This window comes from Hylobates moloch, unplaced genomic scaffold, assembly GCF_009828535.3.
Source record: "Hylobates moloch isolate HMO894 unplaced genomic scaffold, HMol_V3 SCAFFOLD_22, whole genome shotgun sequence".
Taxonomy (NCBI): domain Eukaryota; kingdom Metazoa; phylum Chordata; class Mammalia; order Primates; family Hylobatidae; genus Hylobates; species Hylobates moloch.
Window position 1 is genome coordinate 23,583,593 of NW_026652297.1, and position 13,872 is coordinate 23,597,464.

The 13,872-nt window shown below is 38.1% G+C and overlaps 1 long non-coding RNA gene across 2 annotated transcripts in view; it reads left to right on the forward strand.

Annotated features, from left to right (window-relative positions):
* Positions 1 to 13,872, forward strand: part of LOC116461640 (uncharacterized) — a 42,903-nt gene that overhangs the window by 18,189 nt on the left and 10,842 nt on the right. The window contains exons 2-5 of one of the 2 annotated variants that reach the window (XR_009211682.1): positions 1,516 to 1,581; positions 2,320 to 2,372; positions 4,300 to 4,376; positions 12,721 to 12,811. This is a non-coding gene — a long non-coding RNA (uncharacterized LOC116461640). Of the gene's footprint in view, positions 1 to 1,515; positions 1,582 to 2,319; positions 2,373 to 4,299; positions 4,377 to 7,329; positions 10,260 to 12,720; positions 12,812 to 13,872 lie in introns of those variants that run through there. The other variant, XR_004246155.2, reaches the window with a different exon arrangement.

Sequence of the window (13,872 nt, forward strand, 5' to 3'; positions counted from 1 at the left end):
GTAATCCCAGCACTTTGGGAGGCCAAGGCGGGCAGATCACAAGGTCAGGAGATTGAGACCACAAAAAAAAATACAAAAAATTAGCCGGGTGTGGTGGGGCGGCACCCGTAGTCCCAGCTACTCGGGGAGGCTGAGGCAGGAGAATGGCATGAACCCGGGAGGCAGAAGAGATGATCTTCCAGAGTTCTAAATTATCTCTACAATTTTTCATACACAATGTCTGGCATTCAATAAAATTACCAGGCATACCAGAAGACAAGATAAAAGGACTGAAAACAGAGCTAGAGGAGATCCAGATATAGGATTAACAAATTTTAAAATATCTATGCTAACTTTTAAAAATTATGTAAGGAGATAGAAAATTTCAACAGATTACTATTAACTGTGATAAAGAATCAAATGGAAATTCCAGAACTGAAAAATTAACTGAAATTAAAAACTCAGTAGTTGGATATAAAAGCAGATTAGAAATTGTTGAAGAACAAACAAGAGCAATAGAAAGTTTGATGTTAATACCTAACAAAGTCAGAAAAGCTGTATTGGAAAATGGTTTCTCTCATTTAACTGGTGACATGTAAACCTATATACCACTTTTTGGAAATACTTTGACAATGTGAATTCATTATTTGAACAAAAAATATTTATATCTTTTAACCCAGTAATCTTCTCTGGGAATGTACCATAGGAAGTAAGTTTTTAAATCCACAGTGCCTCATGTATGAAGATATTCACTACAGACTTATGATAGTAATAACTATCTACAGACGATGTTTAAATACTTTATTTCAATTAATGCAGGTTAATCCTCACAACAATCTATGGTGCTAGTGAACATTACTATCCTCATTGTACAGATGAGAAAACTGAAACATTGAGAAGTCAAGTAACTTGCTCAAGATTATGTAGCTAGTGCATAGAGGGGCAAGGATTTGAACCAGGCTGCCTGGTTCCACATGCACTTTAACCTGCTTTATTTAGGCTTTTGGAAGCAACCTAAATAGCTAACGTTCGCTAAATAAGTACAGTATACCTGGTCTGTGTGACATTTTGCAGGTATTAAAAAGTGAACATTCTGAACCCTTTTAGCGACATGGCAAATACTTCTGATGTGATGTATGCATATAAATATGATCGAAAGCAAATATCCCAAAAGGTTAATGGCAGTTATGTGAGGTTAGTAGCACAATAGTTTCTTTTCTCATTTTCTCACATTTTTAGTAATGTGTGTTGCCTATATTAAAAAACAAATATTAAAAAGTAGTAGCATGTATTGGATCAGAGCATGGGCTCAGACTGCCTGTGTCATCTCTTATTAGATGTGTGACCAGGGACAAGTTATTGACCTTTTGTTTCTAAGTCTCTAAGTTTATCCTGTAAAATGAAGACAATTGTAGTAACTACCTAATAACATGATTGTAAGGATTAAATTATTTAGAACACTGTTACTTGGAAAATATGCAAGCATAAGCTATTTTGTTGTTATTGTTATTTTACTACCAAAGCTTATTGTTTCAGAGCCCCTAGGTGACCAGGCAAAATGACAGTTCCCTCCAGCTGGTCCTCAGATGGGCACATCTATTAGTAAGTTTCATTTCTGTATGTGGATCTTTATTCATCCTTACTATGAATTCCCCAATATGAGGTTTCTAGGAACCTACCTGCCATTGGCTGAAGAGTTGCTTCTGAATTCTTTCCCAGAGGCAGTGACAAAAATCAAACGTCTGGTGTGTTCTTTAACTTTCAGTAAGCTCAGGCTCCCTGTTTGTGTTGCATCTCTAAACATATGTACATGCGTGATTGAAACTGTCTATTGAAAGGAATATTACATTAACATTATCAATACTGAATTAGAGAAAATATCTATCCATGTCACCAATTCCACTTGTCTCTTGATGCATGACTTTTTACCTGACAGGCTAAATAACAATAGAAAGTTTTTTTTAAAAATAGAAGAGTTGCTATGCAGGGATTTTTTTGAATTAAGTGCCCCAGAGAACCTAGAAATGTGCTTTAAAACTTTTTGTTCCACGTGGCAGATCCAAAAAAAATTTGCAAACTTTTGGTTGAATTCCCTCATTACTTGAAGTTGTTTCATGAAAATTGAATATATATATCTGTTAGGTTACCAAGACTTATGGTTAGCTATCTTAACGGCTAGTGATATAAGACGTTGTAACAAACCCTACCAATGGAACTGACAGGATTTTACCAGGGAGGATATTGCAGTACCTGTAACAGGAAGGAATACAAATTAGCATTTCATATGTTTGTGAGAACAATCGCCTTTAATGTGTCTATTTGGTTTTCATAACATTGCAGGCCTCTGCTCTTGTAAGAAGTTAGCTGCAGAACCCACGTGTGAATCCTTGTAGGTGAGTCCACCATTTCACTAATACTGTCTGTGTTTTAATTGCCTCAATTAAGTCCATCTGACATTCATTGGCAAAGTCCTTTGGTTAAACTTCCTAATAATTCTCAGCTCTTTCATATGGTAAATGTTTAACACATCGCTTTAATGTTTGAGTTTTTCATTTTTGCTGAAGTTATTATTCCTCTCAGGCTTATTCATGAAGGCGTTTCTGGATTTATGCCTCCCCCGACCCATTCCAGGATTTACCCCAAACCTTCCACACTCTTTTCTAACAGGAAAGTTCTGTTATGACACAATAGTACTTATTAAGACAGATTTACCATCCAAGTCTCAGGACAGCATTTCACAACCAGAAATAACTGGTCACATGAAGAACCAGAGTCTGGTAGTAGTGAAATTCATTTTCCTTCTCGAAAAAGTGGATCAAAGGATTCAACCAGCAAGTGGTGAATCAATAAAAAGTGGTAAAATGGTGAGAAAAAAATGTTACTAAAAGATGACCTCAAGATTACTGGTGCAGCCGGGCGCGGTGGCTCACGCTTGTAATCCCAGCACTTTGGGAGGCCGAGGCGGGCGAATCACGAGGTCGGGAGATCGAGACCACGGTGAGACCCCGTCTCTACTAAAAAATACAAAAAAATTAGCCGGGCGTGGTGGCGGGCGCCTGTGGTCCCAGCTACTCGGAGAGGCTGAGGCAGGAGAATGGCGTGAACCTGGGAGGCGGAGCTTGCAGTGAGCCGAGATCGCGCCACTGCACTCCAGCCTGGGCGACAGAGCGAGACTCCGTCTCAAAAAAAAAAAAAAAAAAGATTACTGGTGCATATGAATTGCTTTTTTATATAGGAAAATACCGGATAATTTCTTACTGTCATAGTATAATTAGAAGCAATTTCATGTATTCATTTTGCCACATGAGTTTACATGGAATCGATTTGGTTCCCTCTCTAACATGAGTTCAGTATCTGAACTTGGGCAAATTTCTAAACAATTCTGAGCTTCACTACCTCTGCTTGAAAATGAGAACAATTGTATTTATCTATTATTTGTCTATTAGGTTATGAGAGCAAAAATGTCATAACATAAAACACCTGGCACCCAGCAAGCAATTAATGCTAGTCCTTCCCACCCCTATTTATGGAGGTAGAAAGAAAAAAGATAACAGACAGCTCTACTTTTATTTTTACATATATCCTTCATTGATTACTTTATGAGTAAACTTAAAAACAGGCAAAATTCTCATCTCTTCATCCTTCATTTCTCAGTGCTTTATCAAATTTCTACTATGAACTAAGAACTGAGTGCTATGGGAGACACAAAGGAGAGTCAGGTATTGTTCCGTTCTCAAGGACATTGGCATCTAGAAAGGGAGATTTTTTTAATGCCATTAGAGAGACAAAATAAAGCACTGTCCTAGTTTTAAGTAGGAAAAATCATTTTAACTGGGGTTACCAGGAAGGTTTCATGGAATAGGTAGTGTTTGGGCTTTAAAGAATGGGTATAGTTTGGAAAGCAAGAAGAGAGGAAATACAATGAGTCATGACTGAAGCACAGTTGACCCTTGAACAACACAAGTTTGAACTGTATGGGTCCACTTATAGTGGATTCTTGTCATCCAGAAGTGGATCAAAAATATGGTATTTGCTGGATGCAAAACCCATGTATAGGGAGGACCGACTTTTCTTCTACGTGGATTCAGCAGGGTCCACTTGAGTATACCAGGATTTTGGTATGCTGTGGGGTGTCCTGGAACCAATCCCCTGCGCATGCCGAGGGGAGGGACAACTGTAGTATAATTGAGAGAAAAACCATTGTCCCAGGATTGGAAAGACAGGTTGGCATTACCTTGGATGAACCACTTCTCCCCTCTAGCCTTCAACTTCTTCACTTGTGAGAGATGTAGAATAATCCCTGCCTTGTTGGTCTTTCAGGACTCTGGAGAAGATCAAATGGGAGCTTGGATGTGGAAACTCTTTGGAAACCAAGAAGCACTCTGCAAATGAAAAGGGTATCTTTTTTCCTTTTCTCCCTTGTACCATAAATTTCATGATGGCACTTAACAAAGCCAGTCATTTTGGTATTTAAAAAATGTTTGGTGAAATAATTAGTTTTTGGTTGAATGAATGAATTTATAAGTGAATACATGAATTAAACAAAGGTACGGAGTAGGAAAGCACATAATATGAGCAGAGAATACGGGGTTCTATTTGGAGGCATGCACTAGAACTGGATGTTAGGGATGTGAATGTGGCTAGCTGGAATGGGTCTGTGGTTCTCACAATGTGATCTGTTGACCAGCAGTGTCGATACCACCTGTTAACTTGTTAGAAATGCAAAAAGAATTATGAATTTGAAACTCAGGGTGGGACCCAGCAATCTGTTTCTCTCTAAGTCATTCTGATGCATAGCAAAGTTTTGAGAACCATGACTTTGTATTAAGGTGGGGAGTTTGGAAATTATTTTTCTGTAAGTTCAATGCTAATGAAGATTTTCAACTGTGGGTGGACATAATCACAGCCGTATTTCTAGGATGACGAGGCAGGAGGTTGTATCTACAATATCTCTGACTTCAGCATTAAAAGGATAATTAGAAGTATTGGAAAACACACTGTATTTGCCAAGCTCCAGAGATGAAGATTTTGTTTTTTCCTATTTCCAAATAATATCCCCATACTTATCTAAGAGGCAAAGCAGAACAAGCATTGCTCCCAGGCACTGGGGAAACCCACTTGGTCTGCAGAGGCCAGGCAGGATGAGAATGTTTATGTGAAAAAAAAAATGAGAGCAGACTGTCAAATATGGCCCCAACCTTTCTGCAGAGAGAGGAGAGGAGTAAGTAAGCCTTCAGTCCTGACCAACTGTGGGAAAACATTAAATGGAACCTTCCAAATTGGTTTAAAGTGGGCAGCTAAGCCTATGCCAAGGACTAAGCCAACTGCACTGGCTACAAATACACCTATGTCTTTAGGGCTGGTGGATACAAATCTGCCAAAGGAGAGCACATTACATGGAGGAAAAATGAAGAGCCGCAGGGAAACATTTATCCTAAAGGGGAAAGAGTCAAGACAGGGATATCATCGGTCAGTTGGGAAGGAGATGGAGGGGAGAGGCAGGAGGTGAGCTGTTCAGATTGCTAGCATGACCAATCCAGATGGCTAGGATGACCAGTCATCCTGGTTTGCCCAAGAGTGAGGGATAGCCCATATCATAGGATTTCCAGGACAATCCTTGTCAAAGCAGGACAATTAGTCACCTTAAGACTCTGCCCTTTCACCTGTGTTCAAGACCTGGGGAGAAGGCATAATAAAAATAGAAAAAAATCACTGCTGTCAACCTCGCTTCTCAAAATATTGTCCAGAAACTAGCAGCGTAGGCTTCACCTGGGAGCTTGTTAGAAATGCAGATACTCAGGCATCCTAGACCTACTTAATCAGAATCTGCACATTAACAAGAGCCCTGAGTGATTTGTATGCACATTAGAGTTTGTCTCAAAAGATCTTGTGGCATCCCACAGTAAATAATGGAGCACAAATAGCAGAAATAATTTCCTCTGGGCTGTAATATGGCTAATATCCAGGTTGATCAGATACTAAGCTAAAACCAGATCAACCTTGCCTGGGAAGGACGCAACCTAGGGATGGAGAGCAACCCAGGCAGACAGGGAGAAAGATGGCTGACACAAATTAGCCAAGAGGGGACCTCCTGAACTATTAATAGTAGTAGTATTGGTAGGGAATGTGAGAAAAGCCAGCAAGCCAGCAATTGTATGGTAAGAATAAAGCTAGAGAAATTAATGTTGCCAGTACTGTGACCCTATTTTTACCACTTCTAAGCTGATGTGGGCTGGGAAATGGGTTATGCTTAGAAATGTGGAGCCTGCCAGGTGTGGTGGCTCATACCTGTAATCCTAGTACTTTGGGAGGCCGAGGCGGGCAGATAACCTGAGGTCAGGAGTTCAAGACCAGCCTGACCAACAGGGAGAAACCCTGTCTCTACTAAAAATACAAAATTAGTCTGCCATGCTGGTGGATGCCTGTAATCCCAGCTGCTCGGGAGGCTGAGGCAGGAGAATCGCTTGAACCCGGGAGGCGGAGGTTGTGGTGAGCCGAGATCACACCCTTGCACTCCAGCTTGGGCAACAAGAGTGAAACTCCGTCTCAAAAAAAAAAAAAGGAAAGAAAGAAATGTGGAGGCACAAGTAGTAAGCGTGTAGCAGTAAGCTTGTAGAGAAAAATCCAAAATGATCATCCACTAAGTGTTCAACTCCAGATCTCGGCCTCATCCACTTGCATATCATTCAAATATAGTGTGCAAAGAAAGTTTAGTTTTCTTTCTTTTTTCTACCTGGTCTGATCTTCATGGGCTCCAGCTCTGCAGTCTAGCAGGGATAATTGACACTTAATTAATAGTGTTTCATTCTCCTCTAGCTTGAACATATTTCTTTCACTTTCAACATTGAAGCCAGTAGTTCTTAAAATCAAACATGCAAACATGCATCAGTCACCTGGAGGGCTTGTTAAAACACAGATTACTGGGTCTGCCCTCAAGGTTTCTGATTCAGCACATCTGAGGTGGAGCCCTAGAATTTGCATTTCTAATGAGTTCCCAGGTGATGCTGACATTTTGATCCACAGGCCACACTTTGAGAACCTCTGATTAAACTATTCAGAGTTTATTTCATATCCAAAAGTGATTATTTAAAAAGTATCTTAGATTAATGCTCCTCAAACTGATTGATTTTTCCAATCATGTACCAAATACATAGTCCTATTGCGCATGACCAGTATTCAGCTTTTGCTACAAGCAACTCACCATGCCAGTTCTACACAACTGGGAACTGGTTATATCCTGTTTAACAAGATCAGCCCATTGATCACATACTAGGAGGTCATGGCAATGTCAATTTATGATAGAAGTTTCTAAACATGAACTTTCATCTGTATTTATCTCACCCCGAACAGGAACAGTTTGTGGACTGGCACTGGCCCTTGGACCACACTTCGAGTGACATTGTTATAGATGACACGGTCTCTTATAGGAAAATGCACAGTCTTTCTTAGATTCTCTACCTCCCTCTTCCATCTCATTCCCAACATAGATCTGGGCATATGAGTGGGGTCTTATTATAATCTTGTGACACCCTTGGATCATGCACTATCCTCTAAATAATCAATAGTTTCTAATATACAGAGGCTCAGTTTATCTTCTCCCTGGGATTGGTACCACTGAAATATAACTAGAACCCAACTGATCTTTTGAGATGTTGTGTGCTTGCCCTTACTGCTACTGCCATAGTTCTGAACATTTCCCCAAGCATCAAAAAGGCCCCATGACCTCTTTTCCCCTAGTCCTCTGCCAGTCCACCAACACTCTCAGTGGGGAAGTAAGAAGCCTGGTGGATCCTGCTTCCCACACAAAGGCCATGATGAGACAGATGCTTTCTAAGTCCAATATATCTACCCACCTTCTGCTGTCACCTCTGTACCTCCTGAGTCACATGGAATGTGATGCTGAGCCAAATGATCAGTCTTCTAGAAGCAGTGGAATGTTGGAGGCAGCTTGTACCTTAGCTGATACTTAAATTTTCAGGAATTTTGTGAGCCAGTTTTTAAACACAGCCATTGTTGAAAATTAAACAATATAAACTTATAATCAAATATATTATATTAAAAATAAAGATAATGCCCTCAACTGATCACTTCCTATTTGTTGTTTTACACTTTAGTACTATCTATGCTTATTGTCTGTGTATGGTGGAAATACTACATAATGATATTTAACAGTGTACTGCCACATAGCTCTTCCCAACTCTGCATTGGGTGACATCACTTTGGTAGCTTGAAATCAGCCATGATAGGAGTATTTATATCTTGGAAATTGGCAAATATTACAAATCAGCATTCCACCCTCCCTTACATCCCCACCCCCCAGCCAGTTGTTAAACATTTACCAGCACACAACCACCCAGAGCCTGCATCTGGGAAAGTGAGCCACTAACCCAACGACCTGTGATAACCCTATACATATCTAGCTGTTACTAAGCTGCCCTTCCCATAAGGGTCCACCCCAAAAAGGTGTGTGTGTGCAGAGGAGAATAAAAACTAAAACCCTAAGATCATCTTATTTGCTTGCCCTATTTCTGCCTCTTTTCTCTCCCTGCCATCTCTGGGGTCCAGAAGTAGAAGCTTTTTATTTCCTCCGGAGTTTATTCTTATATATCAAGGATAAACATTCATGACCTAACATCACCTCTCTTGTTTTCTCCCGCCAAAGCTGTAAGGATAGTCTAATCATGAAAAAACATTAAACAAACTCAAAATGGGGACAGTCTATAAAATACCTAACCAATTCTCTTTAGAACAGTTAAGGTCCTGAAAGGCGAGGAGAGAACAAGAAACAATCACAACTTGGAGGACATTAATGCACTAAATTTAATATGGTTTCATAAGTTGGGCTGAAAAGAAAAGGACAGTAGAAAAGCTGGGATATGAGAATACAGTCTGAGTATAGTACTAATGTTAAGTTTTTAATCTCTAACTTGATGGCATGGTTGTAGAAAATATAAACATTAGGCAAAGCTGGGTGAAAGGTATACAGGAACTCTATTATCTATACAACTTTTCTGTAAACATAAAATTATTTCAAAATAAAACTAATATAAGAAAAAACATGGCCTACATAATAGTTAGAATGGATATCTTCTCTAGTCTATGAAAAACCCTGTGTCCTACATTCACTTGCTTTGTGATATAGTAAAAGGGGGAAAGGAAGGGATGATAGAAACATTATTTCTCTTAATAAACTTGGATTTTAAAATCTTTTATCTTTTCACAGCATAAAACATTCCACTTAGGATGCTATATGTTGAGCATTAACTTTCTCTTTCTCTTTTTCTTTATAGTCTTTCTGTAATAGTTCAAATCCTGCCCACCCTGAGGGTGGATGTTTCTAGATGATGAAGGAGGTCATAAACACAGAGTAGATTAATATAATTACCTTTATTTCATGTCTATTTGCAAATGGGCCATTGTTCACATAGTTGCCTCTCTTTCTAAATGGAAGAATAGTTGGAGTTGGGGCGGGGGTAAATACCAGAACTGAGAGGAGTAAAGGTGCTTCAAGACAATGCTTCTTAAACTTTGATTTGTGTTTGCATCTCTTGGGGATCTTGTTTAAAGTAGGTTGAGATTTAGTATGTTTGGGGAGGGGCCCATTAATCTGATTTTATAAAAAGTTCCTAGATGATGCCATGCTGCTGGTCTCTGAGAAGCAAGAGTCTGGCGTCCTTTCTAAAGTGTTTCCTCTCTCCTCTATACAGTCAGAAAAGGAAAGTGCTTACTGGTCAGAGATTTAAAAGACATAGGAGATATACCATACTTCTATAAGACCAGAAACAAAAACAAAGAAAGAAGAAACATAATAATCAAAATATGACATTATTGCACACAATAAGATGCAGTAAAAGATGGACTACTTAGGCATTCACTGGATATAAGTGAAGCTGCCTTTGGAGTTTAATTTTAAGTTCTCAGTAACTCACCGTGTTTAGTCATATCATTTCACACACAGACAAAATCGTTCTCTACTAAGAAGGAACTAAAGCTCTCAGAATTACTGAGTTGCACAGTACCAATTTACATGAATTTTTTTCTTCCTCTAGAAGTTTCTAATGACTATGGTTCCTGGAAAATAATATTTCAATTCATACTGTTAATCTACCAAAAAAACACTCTTCCAAAAATGTAAGCTAAAAAAACAGGTAATTTGCTCATATCATAGAGACAACTCATACCAATAAAAAATACATTTTAAAATTTGGAAAATTGGCCGGGCGCGGTGGCTCACGCTTGTAATCCCAGCACTTTGGGAGGCTGAGGCGGGTGGATCACGAGGTCAGGAGATTGAGACCACGGTGAAACCCCGTCTCTACTAAAAATACAAAAAAAAAAAAAAATTAGCTGGGCATGGTGGCGGGCGCCTGTAGTCCCAGCTACTCGGAGAGGCTGAGGCAGGAGAATGGCGTGAGTCTGGGAGGTGGAGCTTGCAGTGAGCCGAGATCGCGCCACTGCACTCCAGCCTGGGTGCCTGGCTGACACAGCGAGACTCCATCTCAAAAAAAAAAAAAAAAAAAAAAATTTGGAAAATTACAATGAGAGAATAAAGCATTTTGCATGCAAATGTGTTGTGTTTTTACTCTACAATATTGGGAGCTTCCAAAGTGTAACGTGCATTTACAGAGCCACTCTCTTAGCATTTAAACTGGGAGGCATTTTTCAAGAAGCATGAGATAAGTCTTGCTCAGCGGTCCTGTAGCCACTCTAGCAATCTCACACGGTACATGACTTATAAATATTGTGTGTGCTTGATGGAAGTAGACCTGACTTTGCTAATCACTTACCAGTTCTTTTGCCCAGTATTTCTTTGTTTTAGAATCAACTTTGTTTAGCTTACCAAATGTATATTGTCCAATTTGCAGGAAATATAAATAATATTACAAGTAGCAAAATGGGATTGTATGTGCAGATCTCCGCATCCTGGTGGGCCGTCATGTTTAGTAATAGCTTTTCCTTGTGCTGTTGCCACTACCAGACAGACGGCTTATGCGATCTTTGGCTTTCTTAACGCCTCTTTGGGGATCAATAAAGTGTTTCTTTTTTTCTTAGATACCAACTTCATCTGTCTTTAAGAATACAATCTTAGTTTAAAAGATTGTTCAACTTAAAGCAATCTTTTTTTTTTTTTTTTTTTTTTTTTTTTTTTTTTTTTTTTTTTTTTTGCGGCGGAATCTCGCTCTTTCGCCCAGGCGGGACTGCGGTGGCGCCATCTCGGCTCACTGCAAGCTCCGCCTCCCGGGTTCACGCCATTCTCCTGCCTCAGCCGCCCGAGTGGCTGGGACCACAGGCGCCCGCCATCACGCCCAGCTAATTTTTTGTATTTTTAGTAGAGACGGGGTTTCACTGTGTTAGCCAAGATGGTCTTGATCTCCTGACCTCCTGATCCACCCGCCTCGGCCTCCCAAAGTGCTGGGATTACAGGCGTGAGCCACCGCGCCCGGCCTTAAAGCAATCTTGTAGAGATTGTCACCCATGATTGATGCTGGGTGAGTAGAAAGGAAAATGTTGATGTTATCCTCTGCCTTTCAGATCTTTGAAGGGGAAAGTGGGCTAGTTTTTTAAACTGCAGCCTGATCAAATGTTTCAAAAGTTGTTCAAAAGTAATCTTAGTCCAACACTGCTCTTCTGACTTTTATCTAGAGAAATGGAAAAGTTTATATATTAACCATTTGTTTCTTTTAAGTACTTGTGTACATTTTTCTCTTGCAATAAGTATTAATAATTGAAAATTATTAAATTGTCATTTTAATGTTTTTTATCAAGTAAGTTTGATATGTTTCTTAGCAATGAAGACCTGTGGCTCAAACAGGAGCAGACAATTCATGGAATCAAATTTTAAATTCAAGTAGAGCTATCATACTGACATATTTGTATTTCTCTTTGTCTTGGAATTATTGGTTTGTTTAAAATAGTAAGTTTAGCCAATTATTTTGTTATTCTGTTATTTAAAATATAAATTTGCTGTCTAAAATTTTTTGTGTAAAGGTGAGTGTATAAATGAATATTAATATAAATAAACAACTAATGATCACGTTTCTACTGGGAAACATCATTATTTCTTACTTTAAATGTGTCAGTTATCTTTCCATGATGTGTTTGTGCACATGCAAGTGTTGGCTAAGCCTGATTCTCTTTTATAAGAAAAAATGGTAAATCTCAAATAAAAGTGCAAAATATTATCTTTCATGCAAATACACTAAGAATACCAAAGAAAGCAGAAAAACTTACTTAAAAATAATTTTTCTTGACAAGAGATTTATAAATAGGAGCTTGACTAATCAATTTCATTACTGTTCCTTAGCTGCAGCCATGTTCTCTTAGACTATATTGCTCAGATGATCTTGTGCTTTCTTTGCTACTCATACTAAATAATTTGTGGTGTTTTGCATTTTTTATATCAGGAAGCAAAATACTTAAAAATTTATAAAAGTTGAAGGGAAAAAGGGCACTCCCATAGTAGATAAAAGAAAATGTAGCATTACTTCATCATCTTTATAGAAACTCTTCAGAAAGATACATGGTTTTCTAAGAAATATGAAATGATATAGTATCTGAAAGTTGCTTTAACTACTAATGATTGGGATGGTAAATTGGCACAACCTTTCTGATGGGCAGGTGGGCACTGGTCATTAAAAAAAAACAAGAAAACCCTTAAGCTGTATAAAGCTATTCATACAGTGAGATTTACTTTTATAAATTTATGCTAATGAAATAATTATGGTTGTGTTCCCAATTTAGCATAAGAATGTTTATCACAGCGTGGCATATATTGGAAGTTTAGTAAATGAAGATACATCCAATCTGACATTCCATTCACAACCACAAAGAGGTAATGTAGAAACATATTTAGTAATGTGAGAAAATACTAAATATTAAGTGAAAAAGGTAAGTTACAAAATAATTTGCATAAAATCGTCTCATACACCACCCCCCCATATATATACTTATAGTATATTATACAATGAAATGTTAATGGTCTCTGGTTTGGGGTGTGGGATTATGAAATACATTTTTTTCTCATATGTATTTTCTTGACCCTTCAACTAACAAGCATTATCTTTTTAATAAGGAAAATAATCATTCACCTTTAAAAAATGAATTCCATTAATATGCTTCCATTTGTCCTTTGAAAATTTAATAGCTTTATATATTAGTTATTCCATAACAAGTAGTTGATTTTGAAAATAGAAAATTAGGTAGTTGTTCTAAAACAAAGCAAGAAAGGGTTGTGTAAAATACCATAATGACTTATTTTATTAATAGATAAGCCATAAATATCCTGATGAATTATTTTCTGATGAGAAATAAGGATTGTTGTGGCTCAGGGTTACATTTTCTTGTAATGTGACCAAGGCTATAAGGAATTTGATAGCTATTCCAGCTTTGTATCTTAAGGAGTAGTTTTTAACATTCCTGAATAGATAAGATAGCTCCTGGAATCTTCCCAGTTTTCAACTATTTCTTTGATGACTATCTATAGTGATTGATTTGTTGATATAAATGTTAAATTGACATATATTTACTAAATGTCTATTATTAGTTAGATATTACCAACTACTATGCATACCAGAGAGCATGAAGTATGGGCTCTCACCTAAAGGAACTACAGTATTGTTGGGTAATAAATTATATGAAACAAAAAATTTTTAGAGAATATAATGCAAGTACTAAAATGACTGAAGAGATAAGAACCATGATATTTATAAAAAGCAGTGGATAAATGTAAGCTGAGAGTTTGGGAAAAGCTTCAAGAAAAGTTGTGACTTGCCTGGCTTTGGAAAGATGAGTGATACTTGGTTATGAGAGAGGAGGGAAAAGCATTTCAGCTTGTGAGGTGAAGGTCTAAAGTCCTTAGGGCTGAATTTGCTGGTTGTGGCTATGTTTACTGCA